The following is a 21,287-nucleotide window of genomic DNA, read 5'->3' as shown; positions in this document are numbered from 1 at the left end:
TGAGACTCATAAACATTCATTAGTCGTGTCTGTGTCTTTGTCTCGAGTTATGCAATACATAATGTATTCCACAATTTTACAACATAGAGATTTTATAGCTCAACCTTCATGATTAAACACCTCTCAAATAGCTTTGTCATTTACAAATAATACATGGTTTAACATATTATATTTCAAGGATCAAAATTGAAGTGTTAGACCTCTTTGAATGGGTATGTGGAAACAACATTTGATATTTTCTCCTATTGTACAAGGCATCTTGTGCGGTATGTGTGTGAGAGACAACGACTAGATATGTCCATAACTTATAAAAGTAACTTTTATTACTATAAAATCTACTTCCCTTCTAATCTTATATTATCCATACCCATTATAATAATTAATTTACAATAACATAAAAATCTCAACATACCATTATACTTATAATAAAGCAATATGCATATCTTATATGCTATAAGAATAACTTCTATAAAATCTACTTCCTTCCTTCTCATTTAATATGCCATATTATTCTTTTCCATTAGTGGAGTTTAACCTATTTGTAGATTAGTAGTGGAGTTTAACCTATTTGTAGATTAGAATGAGATAATCTTTATGAATAAAAAATTGAAGAACATGTTGGTAACTTTAATTCCAATAGTTGGATAAGAGTTTATTTGTACAATAGAATCAAATAACTTTATGAATAAAAATTTGAAAAACATGTTGGCATTTTTAATTCTAGGATATTATTAATAAGTGGGAATGGTTTCATTTTTGTCACTCAAGTTAAAAATTATCTAATAAATTATAATCTATAGTGGTCAATTTGCATATATTTTAGTGGGTAGCAACTATCTACGCATTACAATAGTGAGAAGTAACTCCTAGTAAATACATTTATTTACATCTTATTTCTATCCATTTTTTATGCAAAGATTTGCTTTAAATTATAGTGAGAAGTAAGTGATGGTAAATATATTTTATTAACTTTCTTCTCAATTTAAGAATAAAACCGAACACACATATATTTAAAAATAATGGATGAATATTGCAACCATATATGTAAATTATGGCATAAAATATGGATGTTGTCTAAGTATTATGAGTTTTGGAGTTTTTGGCTGTTGAAATTTTGGTCACATCTTGATCTTTGTTGTTTAAAATGTTTTTTTTTTTCACTATTTATATGGATTCAAATGCCCTAAAAAACTTCTAGGGCACTTATTCTAAGATTCCTCCCTTGCACGTGAAAGTTTCCCCTCACGAGTGAGAGTAACTAAAAAAATACAAAAAACTTTGTTTCTCTTTGAAGGGAGATCAATACTCTTTACTCAAGTTCCAAGTGAAATTGAGTATTCCTTTTATGTTATGATTCTACAACATAGATATGGAATTATTAACAATCTCCTCCCTTCCCAACAATTATTTTCTTCTTAAAAGACCTTCAATTAGAGATTTACTTCTCTTTATAAGATTATAAAAAATTCACAACTCAAACTTGTGATTCCAACAAAATCAATTATTCAAACTTATGATTCCAACCAACTCAATTTTTCACACAACATTATCTTGTAATATCTCAATGAAAATTTGTTTTTAACCATATTAAAAAAAATAAAATTACACATTAAAATTATTATTTTTATAAACCATATTAAAAAAAATAAAATTACACATTAAAATTATTATTTTTATATGTCTCCGCACTCAATTGATATCCATTGGTAAGCAAGAAATACCAAGTAGCTGAGATTGATTTAAAAGAACAAGTTGAAGCCTTGAATTCCGACCGCTAGATGTAGATCAACGGTCAAGATTCAGTAAGGTTTCTGTTAGGGTTTGGTTGTGATCATTTTACGCCAATTTTCTCACGGCGTTGTTTCATGGAGCTTTCCTTCAAGGAGAACTGATTTACACCTCTGTGCATAAGGAGACGCTCCTTTTTCCTTGTTTTCTGATTGCATCGGATTTTCTTTTGTTTCTCCACGGTGAGTTTACGGGACTGCTTTCATTGAGGTTACCAGTATTCATCCAAGATGCGGGGATGCCAATTTCATGGCAGCCCGGGACTTCTACATTTTGGAGGGCGGCCGTTTCTTTCCCTCAAGTGGGGCACCGCGTTTTTAAGTACATCTGCCATGGCCACGCCGTTCTAAGCAGTGGATGGCCTGCACTTTTTTCAATGGTTTTTCCTTTTGGTTTTCTTTCGGGCTAGGGTACTCGATTTTAAGAAGACCTTGCAATTACTCTCGATCTCTAGAAGACACTTGCTCTCTAGATTCACACTGGAAAGGCATACGAATCTAGAGCGCAGGTGTGTTATGGTGGTCGCGAGTAAAGAGTCACTTCATTAACAATATCAAAGAATGAAGCAATCCATCTGCGAAGCTTCTTTTGGAAATCGAGTTCTCAGCAGAGGTAAGGAGTAAAACTTTCCTGTTGCCGTGAACTAATCTTTGAGGTATGTAGAAATTAATCGCAGCTAGGTTAGTTATTTACCATATACATTTCAAAAAGCTCAAGCGTTTTCCTGGGGTGGGGCAGTATGTTTTATGAATTTAAAGACATAAAGGTGACTTGCAGTCAGATGGCTATTTCTTTTTGGAAGTCCAGCCTAGTTTATTGTCATTTTATAATTTGCAATGATCTGTATCGGCCTTGGTTTTCCATTAGTAGCCATTTTAATTGGTTTTTGGTTTGGTTACAAAAATATGGTCACGATAGCCCCGTTGCTATTTATCCGTGTATTTTAATAAACCGTTATTTGATAAAACCGTCAAAACTGATTTCAGGAATGTTCTTTTGATTTTGGACATATTTACTGCTGGATATATAAATGGCAATGATCTGTATCAACTATGGCCATGTTGCCCAACCGCCCGCCGTCCTGCCATCTATTCTTCATTAATGGCCTCATTATCACCCACATCCGGGTTTTAATTTTTAAATTTATGTATAAAGATTTATATTTTTTAATTATTTAAAATATTGAAAAGTGTAGTTTGGGAGATATTTCCACAAATTTTGGGTATTAGATTTGTAAGGAATCGACCCACTGAAATGAGCTTGAGCTTTTGTGGGCAGAGTGGTGGGTTTTAGACCCAATATTGTGGGGTTAATCTTTGTTTAGTTTATTGGTTGTAAAAGAGTGCCTTGATGGACTAAAGGGACCACCTAAAAGCAACAGTGGAGAGATATAAATAAAGGAGACCTGGCAGAGGTCTCACCACATCATAGCAACCATCTCAAGAAGAATAACGAGCTAAGGAAGGCGCAGAACCTCAAGAGGATCCGCAGCTTGAAGGGGAGCGAAGGTTATGGTCTGTTTGTGTTAGAAAGAGCCCGAGTTTTGTGCCCTATATAGGGTTCTGTCCGGGCTGATTTGAGAAGCAACAATTCTGTTTGAAGGTCTGTCTTTGTTCTCTGCACAAGGAAAAGGGCCCTGGAAAGAGGACGAATTAGCCTCAGATGTGCTCCTGTGGAGGGCCGAAGTTCCTCAGGAAATTGTGCAGAGTTTCTGTGGCTTGGCAGAGCCTTAGAAGAGGCTGAAATTACCTCAGACTTGGAACAGAGGCAGTGGACATGTGAGTTAAGGTCTACTGGACAGTGCGTGGGCTTGATTGGTTGCTGAGGTGGACTACTGAACTATGTTCAACAAAGGAGGGTGCGGACAGCTGTTTGAGGGCTAATGTACAATGATCCTGAAGGATAAAGGCCACTCCATTGTTCGGACAGCTGTTTGATTGTTAATGTACAATGATCCTGAAGGATAAAGAGCACTGTGAGTGGTTGTTAGTTTAGGGCTGATTGTGCAAGAGATTCAAAGGAGCAAATTTCTCTGAGTAAAGGAGGCAAAGGACTGCTAGGTGTCAGTGACAAAAGAGGGTTGAAAGGACTGTTGTTGAAGGATTTACATCAGCAAGTTTGTCATTTTTGTCTTTGTTTTTTTGGGGCAGATTGAAGATCAAAGGACAGACCTCAAGCCCTAGTGTATAATGCGTATACTAGTGTCTATAATGCGTATACTAGTCACTAATGCGTATACTAGTGTCTTGTATCAAGGTGCTTTGTAAAGGCCATGATCCCTGGTACCCGAGCCTTACTTTTATTTTATTAAAATAGTAATAAAAACAAGTTTTGGCATATTCATATTTTGGTGAACTTTGTTGATTCACTGTTGTTACATTTTCGTTGTGCAAAATGCTTAAAGTTGTGTATTGGAAATAGACTTAATCTAAGATACTAGGAAAATTCAAAACAGTTTTTTAAATGGTAGTTGTGTATATAGCCTGTGCATTTTATAGAAATATCATCACAAATATTATATCATTATAAAAAAGAGTAAAATTCCATGTGAAAGAGAAATGGTAAAATATAACGCCAAACCGGCTTTGGATAATATACAAAATTATAACCAACAGCGTGTAAAGGAACTTAAGCGATCTTTTCCGTACAATATAAAACTCAGAAAACCTCTTTCCAAACATAATAAGCGAAATCAACCCTTTGTTTTATTTTTCACTGCAGATCAAATAGTAGATGTTATTGCAGATTCAGCTCATTGATTCAAACAGGTCCTCTCAGGCAAATTATTTGAGAGAATTCCCAATCTGGCAAGTTACTTAAAGAGAATTCCCCATCTGATTTGCAATGGAGGGGTTCTAATTGATTTCTCCGAAGGCTTTTAATTTCCAGAGCAATGTGCAAGAGGTAAAGTCCACGTAGTAAGCGTTTTATAATATCAGCGATCCAGGTATCTTCTGTCATCACGAGAGTTAAGAGGGAACTCGAATTTTTCTGCGTTAATAATCTCCCTCCCCATATAGATTAAGTACCTTTTTTTTCAGAGAAAAAAAAGCAGTATATCATTTATATTAAGATAATATAAAAGTCTCCATGAGATACATAAAGGTGGCATGTGAAGTCACGATCCAAGATGTTTGAGAAAAAAACTGTGGCAGATGGTTCAAAGATTCTCAAAAAAACACGCTGACATGAGACATATGCTATTATATATAAAGTAGAATTCAAGGAATGTAAATGAAATGTGCCTATAGAAGAGACAGCATCACCAAATTTCAAAAAGCAAAACTATATAGATGTATCTATACAGTCAGCTAAATTGAAATTGAATCATATATAGCAATGATGCGATGGAGGATATTAGAATAGGGAACTTTGGAATCACTGAAAATTTTGTGGTTCCTCTAATTCCAGGCGCACCATATCATGATGATGATGAGAAAACACTTTGGCTTCTGTTGATTGCATCACCAGGGGAAAGCTGCATGGATAGAGTCAAAAACAATATTAGGAAAATCAAAAGTAATTGCCAGATAATACCAGATATGTTGTGAGGACCGGTATTGGATGAACATGCGAAGATTTGATTTTTTTGTCGGATTCGCACATCGGGCACCTGCTTGGGCCATGCCAATTTCTTTTCCTCAAGTTGTCCTACGATAGGTTCTTGTTGTTGTATACCAACGATGCAAAGAAGATCGTCCTGGGGGCATCCTGATTTCCAAAAGGATGAAAGGAAAAAAAGGTTGGCTTGCTGCACCCTTGAAGAGATGAGGTCAAGGTAGATGTCTTTCACGCGAACTGGAACCTATGCATTTGCCCAGATTAGACAATCAGTCGTGCCATGTCGACGAATCCTGCTGTCTTTTAGAAAAGTTTGGACGGCATTCCATGAAGAGCATAGATCGACAGGAAAGAAAAGGTCAACGACGTCCTTCCATTAAGGAACAGGACCACACCAATCAGCGATGAGATGATCAATCAAACTCGATGTATATGTCTGCAACATAGTCAATCAAACTCGAATTTTCATGCTTTAATAATCTCCCCATAAAGTTGAATTAAGTGCATGCATCAGACACTAAATATGTCTTTAACATAATCAAATCAAATCAGGATAACCATCCCAACCCTGACTATTTTTGGTAACCACAGAACTTGACGTCAAGCGGCAAGAATACAATGTATGATGGGGGGTATTTTCTTATATTACGTTGCGAGCTTCTCTGTAATCAGAGTGCTCGAGGCCAAGCGGTGACAATTTATGACAAGGTTATTCTATTATATTAATTTGATGGTTAATGTCTAAACTCTTTTGAGCAAAGTTCTATAAACTTGTGGGGCGAGCAATGGAGCTGGAACTACTATGCTACTAAAATTTGTTTAATTGAATATAAAAAAGAAGAAGCAGCTGAAATACTTTTTATATCCCTTTGTTGCTGAACGAGATAAGTTCTAAGAAATAACAGAGTTTTATAAATTTGTTCTCCTTTTATGAAGTGCAAAGACAGAAGACGATTCTCCGTCTTCTGTCTTTGTTAATTGAGATCTGATCACGATCTTCTCTGTTTCCACTCAACCGAGATCAAAACCAGTCGGGCCCCACATTACTTAGCATCTCAACCCATTACTGTACATGGTATTGATATGAAAAGTTTTCTCATCTTCAATTTTTATGGTTTTCAACCTAGTTGAAATGGAATATTTGGTATAGTATTGTCCTTGTTATTATGAAATATGATTTCGGTATGCAAGCTTTTTATGCAGTAAATGGTCACAAAATATCTTATTTAAATTTCTCTGGGATGGACAGAAGTGACCAAAACAGCCTAGTTTCAAAAATGTTTAATAGGTAAGTTACCCCACTAAATATTGACCGACTATTTGATTAAATTAATCATTATTAAAGGTTTTTTTGGTTTGTTTTGTTTTTTTAAATATAGAGGTTTGGAAAATGGTGTGTTTACACACATTTGCTATTGTTTTTGAGAGTCTAGACCAGTACAAGCTTATAATGTTTTTCTATTCTAATCAGGTTCTGGCCATCATCGTGATCATGTTCTGTTTCTGGTCTATAGCGCGTTTTTCTGTCAGTTATTGTAGCTGTTGGTGTTTATATGCATACATTTTTACGGTCGCTGTTTTTCAGTGTTGAAGTTACATATCCTAAAATTTCTCCAATATAGCCCTTATGGGTCCTGTGGACAATTCAATACAAAATTGCCTATCTATCAATCTTATTTATTTGGAAAGGTGTTTCCTTTAATGGTCTTAATAAGTTTTGTGATGTGAAAGTAAATATTTTAAAATGGAATTTTTTTTTTTAATTATATAAAAATTAGCGATTTGTTTTTATATATAGTTGTAAATTTATGAAACTTAAATATCCAAAAAGGTTAAGATGATTAGGTTGATGTGATTAAATTTAATTTATATTTGAGAAAGTTTAAAATACCGAAAAAAACTCTATAATGTCACCTAATATCACTGATTACTACCATAAAATTTGTATTTTTATTTTCAATTCTAAAAATAAATCTCTAATACCTTGGCATCATTTCTCTGCCCCTCCCTGAACTTCACTAAAATGTTGGGTGTGTCTCCACATGCCTCTTGTGTGCTCCCATGTTCATGCATATGCACTTTGAAAGCTTAAATATAATGAATCACTATATGGAATTTGTATTTTTATTATACTTTTAAAGATAAACTCTCCATTTAAAACCCTAAAACCCTGACATCATACCTTTGCGTACTCTGAATTTCACTGAAATGTGGGGTGTATCTCCACATGCCTCATTGTGTATTTCTTTGCATTGTGTATTTCTTTGTTCTCACATCCTGAAAACTTGTTAGAACACTCCAAAACATCTTTCTCAAAACACACACTATAAACTAAGAAAAGAGATCTAAATATCTTAGTCATTAACATTTTTTTTGGATTAAAATATGATGCCGTATAAATGAGGTTATATGGATTTGTTAAGTTTATGTGTAGGTTTACAAGCAACACTGTTTTTTATTTTGTTTGTATTCAATGGTAAATTTTAAAGTTTACAAGGAAACCATGTTATTGTGAATATTAAGTTTTAACAATGGGTTTGATAAATTTGTAAAGCAATAATAATGACTGGTTATATCATATAGTTTGATGAATTCTGCATTATGCAATTTAATTATTTTGCTATTTCCAATCCTAGTTGAACAAGGAGTGATGTTAGAAATATGAAAAAAATGGGACAAGCTTCTTGATATTCCATTTAGATCCAACATTATAAATGAGTGTTGAAAATATCCGAATTAGCAAAATATTAGCGAAGGTTTTGAAAACATATCTATAATTTTGGTGAATATATCTGAAAAATATCGGCAAACATAAAAAACACACACTATATATATATATATATATATATATATATTTGTAAACATACAAAGCAATAACAACATGAAATAAACACATTGGCACATAAATATGAATAAAAAACTCATATATGATGTAGTGGATGTAAAATAAAAATGATACATGACGATATCAAATCTTGCTGATCCCTAATAATTGTCCAATCAAGGACTCAAATGTGGAGAACCAACACAAAATACATCACATATATAAAAACATCTCATGATAATGAGCTATATGTAACAAAACAAATAAAACTAGCAGCTAGCTATTTGAGATCATTGCCCTCTCTCCCTTTTACGAAAAACATGATGTGTTGTTTTCCAGACTTGCCCCTTGCAGTAGAAGGCCTTGACCCTACAACTAATGTCAAATAATGATTGTTGGGTATGGAGTTGTGTTCTCCTATATCTATAGCAGATGGTGTTGACGCTGATGCTCCCACAGTCTCCTCCTCCTCTTCGTGTTCTACTCCCCCGAGTCGTCCTCTTCTTGTTGCCCTTGTTCTAATGGTTCCTCTAGCTTTAACCATGCATGCGACTCCTCCAAGATGGGCACCTCATACTCCACCCTCCACTGAGACAATATATCAATATTATGTAAGGAAATGGCATCTAGATCCATTGGTGTTCTATTTGCTTCACTCGAAGTCAGAGATTGTAATGCACATGCGTTAAATCATTGAGGCGTGAGAACTCCAACTTGTAAGAGTGTTAAAAAAACTAATGAGTCTTGACTCTTAACACTTGAGGGTTATAAATTAAAATTACAATAAATTTAATTGCTCAACTGAACGTTGAAGCTCAAAGTTATATTTGTTGCATTTTTTTGAGTGTATTTTCTCAAATACACTCGTTCAAAGTTATACTTGTTGCATTTTTTTGAGTGTATTTTCTCGAATACACTCCAATTGCGCTCACCTCGGAAGAGTTACATGTTTGACTCAGGATTCTTATGGCCAATTTTTACAAATTTAGTGTCTTTACACCATAGCTTCACTACCATATATCTATAAAAAAATAAAGAAATACAATACTTAAAAACTTAAAACACAATTAAACTTTCAAATAAAAGTTACAAAATTGAATTTTAAAAATCTAAAATTTTAAATAAGTAAATTTTAAATTGAAAATTCTAATGAGTCATGACTTGTCACTTACCTGGCATCATCAAAGTCGAATAAGACAACACAATCTCGATAAAATTGTATCTCGCAATTGATTTTGCTATGAACCTCAGGATCAGGACCATCCTATGAAACAAGAATGGAGCCCTTCCATCACCTCACCATCAAAATCAAAGCCGCATTTGTATGAAAATGTGGGGGTTGAGGAAGGGTGTTGCATGAATGGGTCGATTGAGCATCCCTGTCCTCCGACTATTAATCACATTCCATAACATCATTTGTCTATCAAGTCAAATAGAACCCTTGTTTGCATGATAAACATGAATGGCCTCCTTGACGCTATCCATGGCCTCATACAAATAAGCCATTGCATGCTTGTCCTCATCTACTAATCTCAGAACCTTTATTCTAGGTTCATTGATTGAACACACTTTGTTTACTCCCTGCTAAAATGTGTCAATGTACACCATTTTTGCAATGGATCTTCTATCCTGTCTCTTGCCGTATCTACAGTCACGCCACTCATCAGAAACAAACATTTTCTTCAATTCAAATTGACATCGAAGCAAAGACTGAAGAGTAACACTGTTGGTGACAAAACGTGTGATTGCAGGACGCTACAACTCCTTGTTTTTAGTGTATCTCCTCCTGAGGCCAAGAACAAAATCATGGTTATATATAAACTTGGGGATACTCATAGCCATATAAATTACCTCTTTGATGAAGGAGAGTTTCCCATATACTCAAGAAACAAATCGATACAATGTGTTGCACATGGAGTCTACAACAATGTGCAGTGCCTCTCCATAAGCATCCTGTCGACAAACACATAATTTGCTGCATTATTTGTTATGACTTGCACCAAACTCTGCACACCAATCTCACATATGAACCCATCTAACAACTTACATATCAATGTTGAATCTTTTATATGTGTTGATGCATCCACTGATTTAATAAACATGGTACCTTTAGGAAAATGTACCAAGAAAGTTAGAAGGGTCATACCTTTCTTATCTGTCCAACCACCAAACATCACTGTGCATCCAGACACCTCTCATGTTTGTTTCAACTTCATCAATTTAGAGTTGATGTCTTGCTTTTTTGCTTGAAGGATTGGCCACCGCAACTCCTCATATGTAGCACTTTTGTACGCTGGGCCCACAACAACAATAGCATCACACGTTGACTGCCAAATGGATTGGTTTTGGTGATGTTGAGAGGTAAGTCGCTCCAGAAAAAACACCTCCCCATAACTCTATTTACGTCTTGCTTCTCCTTTTTTTTAACAACTGATTTTATGTAAGGTTGTGCTACATGCTCTGTTCATGAACAAAAAATGATGACCTCCCACTGTTAGTAACATTAGCACTAGCAGGTAACGCTGTGAACCCCTTCCACTACCCTCAACCTCAAAATCGGAAGAAGATATCCCGAAAGATCTACTTGCGCATTCAACCTTGTTTCTTTTTGCCTCTTCCTTCGTTATGTGTTTTTCATCAATTGCTTCAAGAACTTTTTGTATAAGCTTAGCACTAGATTCCTTACAAAGCCCAACATCATGCCGAGGGAGTCTAGCTAGATGTTATTTCAATCGCGTAACCTCTCTTGTCATGTTGTCCCCACACAATTTGCATGTTAGATATGCTTGATTTGTCCACCATCAAGTTCTTCGTACTCCCAAAATGGGTCCAAGGGTTTTGGCATATTTTTAGTGAATTAATTCAAACCTAGGGCACCAATAAAAAAAGAATTGGCATTAAACCCCCATTCACAAAAAATAACAACTACCTCATTTTAAAAAATATTTTTTTTACTACATTATTTGCAATGAAAAATAGCAATAAGAGGGTGCATAAGAAAGTTAAAAAAGTAAATGAAGCTTGTTGTCCAAATATGGAGAAAACCCTTCCATTGACTCATGGACATTAAAATCATAGTAAATGGGGAAAAAACAAAATGTTGGTAGGCAAAGAGGCAAGCGAGCATAACCATAAATCTATGAAAAAATCATTAAACATAAGGGTTTTTAAGAACATATTTATTAATGGAAGAAATGCAGTTTGTCTTGAATATTTGATCCACAAAAAAAATCTTAGTTGGTAGTGATAATAGTTGTTTGATCCTCAATCCCTCCTTGAAAACCACTGCAAAGTTCTTCCACTTCCTTCTCCAAGACTAAGAAAGAAAATGAACATTATTTTTCTAGCCGTGACCCAGCGTGCCAGGAAATATATTAGGTCATCGCGTGATATTTTCTGAGATATCGGCGATATTTCATAAATACTGTGATATTTTCAAGCAAGAAAATATCACAATATTTTCTCGGCAATATTTCGTTTTGCCGAAAATATCATGATATTTCGAAATCTTGCCAATACCTCGACGATACTATCAACATTGATACAAGCTCCCATATGTGGAACAAGTTTTGTTTGACCTATTGTAAAACCATAAAAGGAAAAGATCCTTTAGGTATCATACTACTTTACCTATTTTTGTAATAGATATGATTGGAGATTTGCTATTAAGTTTCTTAGAGGTGGCCTCATGTAAGCCTGCGACAAGTATCCTAGAGGTGATTGGCTATAGCCTTTTGTGTTGTAAACATAAATTGTTTGTAAATTTATGAGTGAAATTTTAGCCTTGCTATGAACTCTATTCGGGCCAAGTGTACTATAGTAGGCAAGTATGTCAGTTCTTGTTACTAAAGCACCTCACCAATGTGATGGCACAGGGTCGAGTATGCATCTTACCAGTGTGACGTCATAGGGTTAAATATTGTTGACACTCTCAGGGTTAGGCTTTGTTGATGAGTTGACCAAAAGTGATCTCTTCGGATGGATCTGCCCAGATATTGTTAAAATGACAACAATCAAAAGATTGTAAATGTAATGTTTTATCGATTAAGCACTTGTGTAACTATAGACAATTTTTGTAACAATGCCTTTGTATTAAATTTTGTTGTCTGAGAGGCTTATTGTAACTGGAGAGTCATTGTTGAGTCATTCCCTGCGGAGGTTTCCTTAACACATTGTCAGGGTTTTACAATGTAAAATTTGTGTCTATGTGTATGCATTCAATTTCTTGTTTTTATATATTTTTGTTTCTTAATTAATTATTTATGGGCTTAAAATACCAACAAGTGGTATGAAAACCAATAATTGCAAGGGTTGCTAGATAAAGGTTGAGAAGAGAAATTGAAGTCTGAAGTTTGCAAAGCAAATCGTGAGGTAGGAGTCGTCATGCAAAGAGACAAAAATGTCACAAGGAATTTGTGAATCGTTTTTTGGAGTCGAGCCGTCACTTGTGAAGCAGAGTCTAAACCCTGTAAAGGAGTAGACGAGCAACGAAAAAAAGGGGGAGCCTCAGAGAAGGAATTACGGGTGGCCATAGCCACCAAACCTTAAATTGTTAATGTCAAGGTGCAAACAACGACCAAAGGAAAGTCGTGCAGAAATCCACACGCAAAGGAGTCAGGCCACAAATAACCACCATTTTTGGAGCCTGTGAATGAAGTTTGTAGCAGGGCGAGGATAAAAATCGTGAAGCAAAATTGAAAACAAGTCGGGTTCAAGCATAAAACTAGCTATCAGTCTGGGTAATTTTTTTTCTTAAAAATCTTTGTAGAGTTTTTATTTGTGAAATTAATTACTAAAGAATTGAATTTTTCTGTGAACAAGAAATTGGAGTAGGGTTTTTGAAGAATTAGTAGAAACTTTTTTTTGTTTGCATTTCTTTAAAAAAGGGAGTAGGGTTTTGTTTGAAGAAGAGAAAACAAAAGTGTTTGGGTATCCTTGAAGGGAAGCAATGTTTAAAATTTTTGTTTTAAAATCATAGTGAAAAACCTAAATTCAGAAAATTAAAAAAAAGGGGAAAACCTTAGTTGAAGGAAAAAAAAAATTAAAAAGAGAAAACCCTAGTTAAAGGAAAAAAAATTAAAGAGGTAAACCCTAGTTGAAGGAAAAAAATTAAAAAGGGAAAAACCTAGTTGAAGGATTCATAATAGATTTTTGATTTTTTGATTTTGATTTTTTATTTATTTTTATTTTTTTTTTCGAAAAAACCCAGTCATTAAAATAAAATTATTAAAAGAGCCTATGTAGAAGAAAAATGACAAAAATGACTAGTGCCAAGTTTGAGGTGGAGAAGTTCGTCAGTAAAAATAATTTTGCATCGTGGAAATTGAAGGAATGATATTTGTTGGTGCAACAAGGGTTGCACAAAGCATTAGATGGGGTAAGAAAGAGACCTGTTGGCATGTCAGGTTTGGAATGGGAGGATTTGGACACTCGAGCTCTTAATATCATCAGGTTGTGTTTGGCGAATGATGTTCTCTTCAACATTGTTGAAGAAATATTAGCAACATGTTTGTGGGTTAAATTGGAAACCTTATACATGACCAAGTCTCTAAACAATAGAATTTACGTTCTTTTTTTTCCAGGAAGAAAAAACATTTTCATTATAGATAAAGAAAATAACTATGCATATTTTTTTTTCTTTTACATCATGTTGCTTCGAGTCTATTATATATCTCTGTAGTTGTTATCTAAAGTTCTATTTCTATACTTGCTTCTATTTGTCCTATACATCAAAAAGTTTCTACTTTGCTCCTTAAAGAAAATGTTGAGCACAAAATACTTGTTATCATATTGGTAGATTTAAGGTTTTTGTGGTGTGTTTGTGCAGGTAAAGAGTTCAGATTTTCCACAGAGTTGCTTGAAAATTGTCGACGTTTCGAATTGAAAGGAGGATCCATATTCAAGACAATGATTGAGAGAAAATGAAGTGAGGATACCCCATAGGGTACCAAAATAAAACTTGCCCCATCATAGCGTGATGTGTCCAGACCCCTGCAAGCTGCCATAACCAAAAGATTGGTAGCAGATCAACCCTGGAGCTGCATTGCATCCATCCTTTGACAGTATGTTTGCCTCACTATTTTTTTTGAAGACGTGTGATATGGAGATCCTTCTAAAGTCACTAATCAACACCCTGATCCTATGTTGCTAGTTGATGAGAACAAGTGTCTCTAATTTAAATATTTCATTGGTCCACTCTATAACGGTCTTGGAGTCTCCATGAATGACTAATTCCTCTAAACCAAGCCATTTGGTGCAGAATAGGATGCCACATAATGTGAGAAGTTTGGCCCTTGTATTTGATACTTTACCACTATTCCAATGAAAGCGAAAAATCTGCTCCGGATCTAGATGTATAGCCATGCCATTGCCACAGGTTGTGAAAGATGTAGCCCCGTTGAAAAAGGCCTTTGGAAAGTAGCCCACAGATCCCTAGGGCACCGAATGGTTTTTGGAACCTACATAACCTATGATTCAAATTCCTTATAATAAGATGAAATCCTAGTGTTGGTCCTGATGACATTTGACAGAACCTGCTCGAAAATGAATGCGTCCATAGCCCACAAAATTCCCCAAAGGATGAATAAGGGAAAATAACTATGATGTTTGTGATCCACAATCCACTTCTCAAGGCATAATCTGATGTCAGTTCTTCCCCAATAAATTTTGTAATCCAACAAATTAAGCACTCCAAGCCAAATCGAAATAAAAAATGGGCACTGCAGAATGTGGATTACGTCTTCTTTCTGAACCCGACCAAGACTGCACCGCCCTAGAACTTGTAAACCCCTCTTAATAAGGTTATCCAAATTTAAAATGCAGTTGTGTATCACCAACCGAATGAAGCATTTGAATTTTTGGGCGTGTTCCATCTCCAAGACTTGTTGAGCCAGATGAAATGTTGATATGACACATTAACTTGTGTAATGATGGAGTATGCCTCACTAACTTTAACCTGAGCTTTGTGAAAAGCTCCATTCCATATTAATTTGCCTATCTTTGGGGTCAGTGATATCCCTGCAAGCTTCAGTTTTAAAATATAGTTTGTCCATTCATGAGCGAGATGTCCCGACAACCCAAGCATTCATGCGTCTTTCCCACATGTAGAATGTGAAGAGGATGCAGGGGAGATATTAATGTCATTGTGAACATAAACAACCAAATCAAGTAAAATGGTGATGAGGGGATAAGATAGGGTATGAGTACCTTCCACTCTAATGAAAGCATCTAGACTGATTTCCGGAATAAATCCAGAGCTAATTTTGCATGTCAAGTTCCCAAGGAACCAATGTTTGGAAATAAGCAAGCTTCTCCATGATTGTGATATTGACGGAGGATCAAGTGCCCTTGAACGAATCCATACTAGAACTTCCGTGTTGTATAGATATTTCACTTTGATGATCCTATTTTACAACCCATCATTGCACACAAGCCTCCAAAATATTTTAAGTAGTAAGGCCACGTTGGAACTTTCCATGTCTTTGAGGCCCCAACCGCCATCCTCAACCTATCTTGACAACAACTCTAACCTGACAAGGTGAATTTTCCTTTTAGGACGTTGTTGAAGCCTCGAAAATCGCTGCAACAACATGGGGGAAAACCATACCAGGATCCTCATCATGCCATTCACTTGCATAAGAATCATTCCTCCACAAGAATGATACCTGACAACCCTGTCGAACAGTGACATAGATACACAGATACATATACATAAACATTAGCATTAAAAAATCATGATCCTGTTAGGCAACGACATACATACACACATATATATACATTAAATGTTAGCATTAATAATCATGATCCACGATGACCCTGTCAGACATGACATACATACATATATGTATACACATATAGACATCAACATAATGATGATCACAACATAATTACTAGATATCATAAGGTCAAGGTTAAGAGAACTCCCTTTATGCGTGGAACACATACACAACATTGAGAAAATAGTTCCCAACATAGCTAAGGCATCTAATGCCTCAGATCCATTTACTTCACCTTTCTTCTTATCTTTCTCTTGAATATACTGCCACTGTCCATTTACACCAATGGACCGAACCAATCTAACCTATTGTCATAGTCTTACCTTTCGTTGTGCTTACTCGTGCACTGAGCTTCATTTGTGTCTGACATTACTTGTTGGGTACCACACAACTTTCCTCGAACTCCATTAAATTTCCTCTTTCGAAAACCAATTCTCAAGACTCAAAACATAAAAGGCAAGACAATAAAAAAACAAGAAGAAAACCATGAAAACCAATAATAACACGACACCACAACAAAGTGGCAAGGCCTTGTACCATACATAAAAAAAACACAAATCAAGCTCAAAATTTCACAAAATACCAAAAACACAAGATTGGAAACATACACCATGACTCAATCCCCATGGTTCCCAAGGAAAGATCAACTAAAGCCTTCTTCAAAATTTCATGGCAACCTCTCATGCCATGCAACTCCCTATATCATACTGCCATAAACACATAATTGTCAGTGCATAAGTAAACATAAGAATGCTCTGGTTACCTTACTTTGTTGTGCCAAGCACGTCGCTTTCAACTAAACATATCCACATCATATCTAAAGGGACTCTAATTCCCTTGTCATATCCACCTGTACGTAGAGACTAGCTAACATATTTTTCAAGTAGATGTTCATGATTATAGCACATACCCGCAAAATTTTAGGCAGGATTAGGGTTAATAAGACTTCGTGTATGCAAATAAATCATTCATTTTGAATTAGGGTTTCCAAACATAGCCAAAGGAATTCTTGCCCAAATCCTCTCTTTTACCTTTTTACCTTGTTGCAATCGAGGCTTACTATGTATTATCACATCAACCAACTATTAGTTATATAAACACATAGACTATTACCTTGTCATGCTAATACCAAACATGTTACCTTGCAACTGCTTGCACATGTCAACCACATGTTCCAAACATCAAGACAGTCATATCTATCAATTTGAAATCAACCTTTACTAAGACTAACAATCATGTCATAGTCCATAATCAACTCATAGTCATTAGAAATAATGATACCACTATCACCTACCACACTCAAGTACATATCAACTGTCTCAACACGTATGTGTGAGTAAAAAAACTTAAAACTATGCAATCTTATAGACTCATAATCATATCTTGCTATTAGTCAAACATTCAACAACATATAGATGACATAATAGACACCAACACTCAAACACCAAATAGATGACATAATCAAACATTCAAGCACAAAGTAGATGATGTAAGCAAGCTCATACCTTAATGTATCTCAGGGGAGGCTATCTCGTCTACACAATCAAGCTAGGTTAGCACAATATAACCTCACAACTTATCAACTCAACCATAAATAAGGTCATGATATCCGTAATAGTCACTAGCTAACATGTTCACGTCATAAGCTTATGAGCATTTGTCATTCATGCATAACAATCACATATGTACGATCAACCTAGATTTCTACAACACAATGTCACAATAAGTTGACTCATACCTGAATGTCATAACCCTAACCATATACATAGGCTAATTCAAATTAGCATGATACATATAACATCAATATATTAATGTAATAACCCTAATCATTAAATTACTAGCATATAACAACAAGAAGTTATATATCATATTCATCAACAACATATAACCTAATCATCAAGTTATCTAACATAAAACAACACTAGCAATGCATACAACCACGGGTCACTAACGCTCATGACTATTTGACACATATGCATATGACTACACTAATCAGCTAGCATCTATCATGTATGTAACCATAACAAAGGCATACACATAATCATAATGCATATAACAATCCTTAATCTGCATACTTGCATTCCCAACATACAACCCAGTATGAAAACATGCTATTACCTTGAGGTCCAATGGGACAACTTCACTTTAATGATCTGCATCTCCTGCTCTATCTCAACCAACACATTAGCATCATAACATACCAATAGCCAACCAGGGTAAGCATGCGACGAGAGGCTACTATGATATGATTCAACTTCCTTGGTGACCTTAAGGAAATGGAATCAATGGAAATACATCAACCATACCTTCCACATCAACAACAACAATCCCATGAGGCATCCCAGCCACTCAGGCATCCTACCCCTGGGTCCCACTGAATTTTTATACCTCTAGATGTTCTCGTGCTATGAGCATGCCAGCGCCCAAGAACTTCTGGACACTCTCACAAGCCTGCATGACTGCGTCCAAGGACTTTTCCCAACAGACATGTGTCAGCGTTCGTGGGGTTAAAGGCACTTTTCTAGCCCAAAACTTGCTATAACTTCCAGAATCCATCAAACACATAATGACAAGGCTAATAAACCAAAAATCAACCTCGGGACTAGGCTTGACCATCCCCAACCGAGAATGACTTTTTTCAAACACTTGGCATCAATGCAATCTACAAGTCTAGGATACAAGACATAGCATGAATGACTGAAAAATCTTATGAAACATGACAAGAAGGATCACCACCTTCTCCCTTGAACTGTTATGACATCAATTAGGTCTTGCATCCATCATTTTAACCATTACAAGTAAATACATGAAATAACCATGACATGAACTAGTCAATTAACCATGCTTATAACCAACATAAAACCATGAAAATAACATTGAGATAACAACCATTAAATCCACATATTAATAAGTACAGAAGCAAGAGAACTTAACTTTTATTAAACATAAGCAAATTCGACCTGGTTTGGTACTTCCACGTACCACCCGACCATAGACATGGCTGAACCAAATCTTTCTTTCAGACAGTGACCCCCACGCCATATTCCAAGCATAACTGTGGGATCTCATGAATAAACCAATCCAAAAAAACCAAGGGAATCCAGGGGTTAAACCACCTCCACCCTCACCAACCATGATCACACTAAAATCGGTGCTCCGATCACAAAACCAAACCGGACTTGGAATGCCACCTGGAATCCATCACTATCCTTAAGGAATTTTCTGTCTACTTGTCTCTCAGGTTTTATTAAATCCAATCCCAGATCACTAGGCCCTAAACCAAGAATCTTCCCTAAGGCTTTACTGTGTATCCCACCAAAATCAGTCAAGGGATTCCTAGGACTTTGGGAATGAACCTTGAGACCACCTTTGCCCCGGATTCTAAAATCCATCCGACAAATCCAAAGTTAAAAACTGAGATAAACATCCCAACACATCATGGCATCTGGAAAAGGCAAGGCTAGGTTGAAAACCACTGTCATACCCAATAATACCATGCCATCGACAACAAGAGAACCATACACCAACATGAAAATCCATGCATGTCAAAACTAGCTAGGAAATCACATGCAATATGTTACCTACAAGTATTCATGTTGAAGTTCCTTGATCCTGCTTTTCCTTCCTTTCTTTTTCTTATCCTTCCCTTGCTTGCTTTTCCCTTCCTTGCTCCAAAAATTGAGCAAAATATTTTGCCCAGAGCTTGCCCACTGATCCTCAAAAGCATTTTTATCAATGAGGCCTCTATTTTCTTCATTTTCCATTATTTTCCTTCAATTCCCTCCTTGCATGCAACCTGTGACCTTTCACCTTAGTTTTCTCCTAATTTCCTTTATTTTCATAAATAAATGTGCCAAAAATTCCTTTTCCTTTGCCAATCTCCTTAGCCATAATAAACCGAAATGAACACCCACACCGGGATGTCCTTCCCAACATTCAACTTGGAATACATTTCCCTTACCCATGGTCTTATTTTTCCTTTATTAACTTTTATTACATATAATTTTCACCAGGGTTGTTACATCCAGGTGTGGGCTTCCGTTTTAGTAGCTACCATTGTACCATGGCATGTGATCAAGGTTTCCCCCTTTCATTCCCTACTCCATCCCATCATTATGCCACATGCCACCACCATTTGAAGGATGTACCATGGACATACCGCCCTCGCCCCCTTTAGAGGTAGAAACCACCTAATAGGATGCCTCGTTAACCCTATTTGGAGATGGGAGACATTAGCACATGTCAAAGCCCACTATAGAATGGCATGCCATTATGAAGTGCTCACTTGGCATCCATGGTTTATAAACTGTTTTACTTGATTTCTTTAACGAATTGGTGTGTTGGAAGGCACAAAGACACATTGGATCTTATGCAGAATTGTAGATGGTTTCCATTTGGGTTTAGTCTCCCTATATTGGGTTGTGACCCCAGAGTGCCACATTAGCACATGTAGGGTGTGTGTAGAGATACATGGGCCTCCACAACAACAGAAAACACTCCATGGATCCCACAACCATTCAAAGATTGCTCGTGGTTCACTTATTGAATAAGGAAAATGCACCTAATCCATCATGCCCAGTTGGCCCCAAAGTTGCACCATACACTTGGCAGATGATCTAGAACTTTCACGATGATGTGGCATCACCTACACCATCATCCTAGCCTTTGTAGGCGATCTATAGGCATCTTTGATTTGTTTGGAGACCCATGAGGACAGTTGTGTGCCCCCACATGTCATTTGGAGCACCACAAGTTATTACAAGGGCCAAGCCCTTGTCCACTTCTATTGGGAGTTCAACCACACATTATGGCATATTAGGCCTCCTCCAAGGCCCAACAACATGTACTATTCATTATTTGACCTCTTGAGTGCCTTATTGTTTTGTTTATGAGCTAGTGGGCTTGTCACCAAAAGTTAGTCATTTTGCACATTATTTTATTGTAGGGGCTAATGTAGGCCAAATTAGGTAAATCAGACTCATTATAAGTGTACATATAGAAGTGATGTGAATTTATTTTAGCATCATCACTTGGTTTGACTTGTATCTCTTGTGAGAAATTCACTATCCTTCTTAGAGGACGAAATTTTGGAGCATGGAATGAATTTTGATGTTTGGATCATTTTCTCTTGTCTTGGATCTTCTTGATTGGAAAAATTTTGATGGTTGGATATACTCTAATACATGTAAGTGCAATTTTAATGCTATTATTTTTCTATTTTTGTCACATACATTGTTGTTGGGATTTCACTATACTAGGGCTAATTTGTTGCATTTATTATTGCAAAGTTGTTGAAATTTTGTTTCTAGATAGTGATCATTCATGTACAGGACATGAAT

The 21,287-nt window shown here is 35.9% G+C and overlaps 1 long non-coding RNA gene across 1 annotated transcript; it reads left to right on the top strand.

Moving 5' to 3' along the window:
* The first annotated feature begins 2,053 nt into the window (after positions 1–2,053).
* LOC149161150 (uncharacterized) lies at positions 2,054–3,789 on the top strand. The gene is made up of 2 exons (XR_016261494.1): positions 2,054–2,400; positions 2,775–3,789. It is a non-coding gene; the product is annotated as an uncharacterized LOC149161150 (long non-coding RNA).
* Positions 3,790–21,287: the final 17,498 nt, after the last annotated feature.

The sequence above is a fragment of the Pinus tabuliformis genome, chromosome 5_2, assembly GCF_031772625.1.
Source record: "Pinus tabuliformis cultivar Carrire ecotype Pingquan chromosome 5_2, CPIR1, whole genome shotgun sequence".
In the NCBI taxonomy this organism is placed as follows: domain Eukaryota; kingdom Viridiplantae; phylum Streptophyta; class Pinopsida; order Pinales; family Pinaceae; genus Pinus; species Pinus tabuliformis.
Note: the sequence above shows the minus strand (reverse complement) of the source record. Positions and strands in the feature narration are given on the sequence as shown.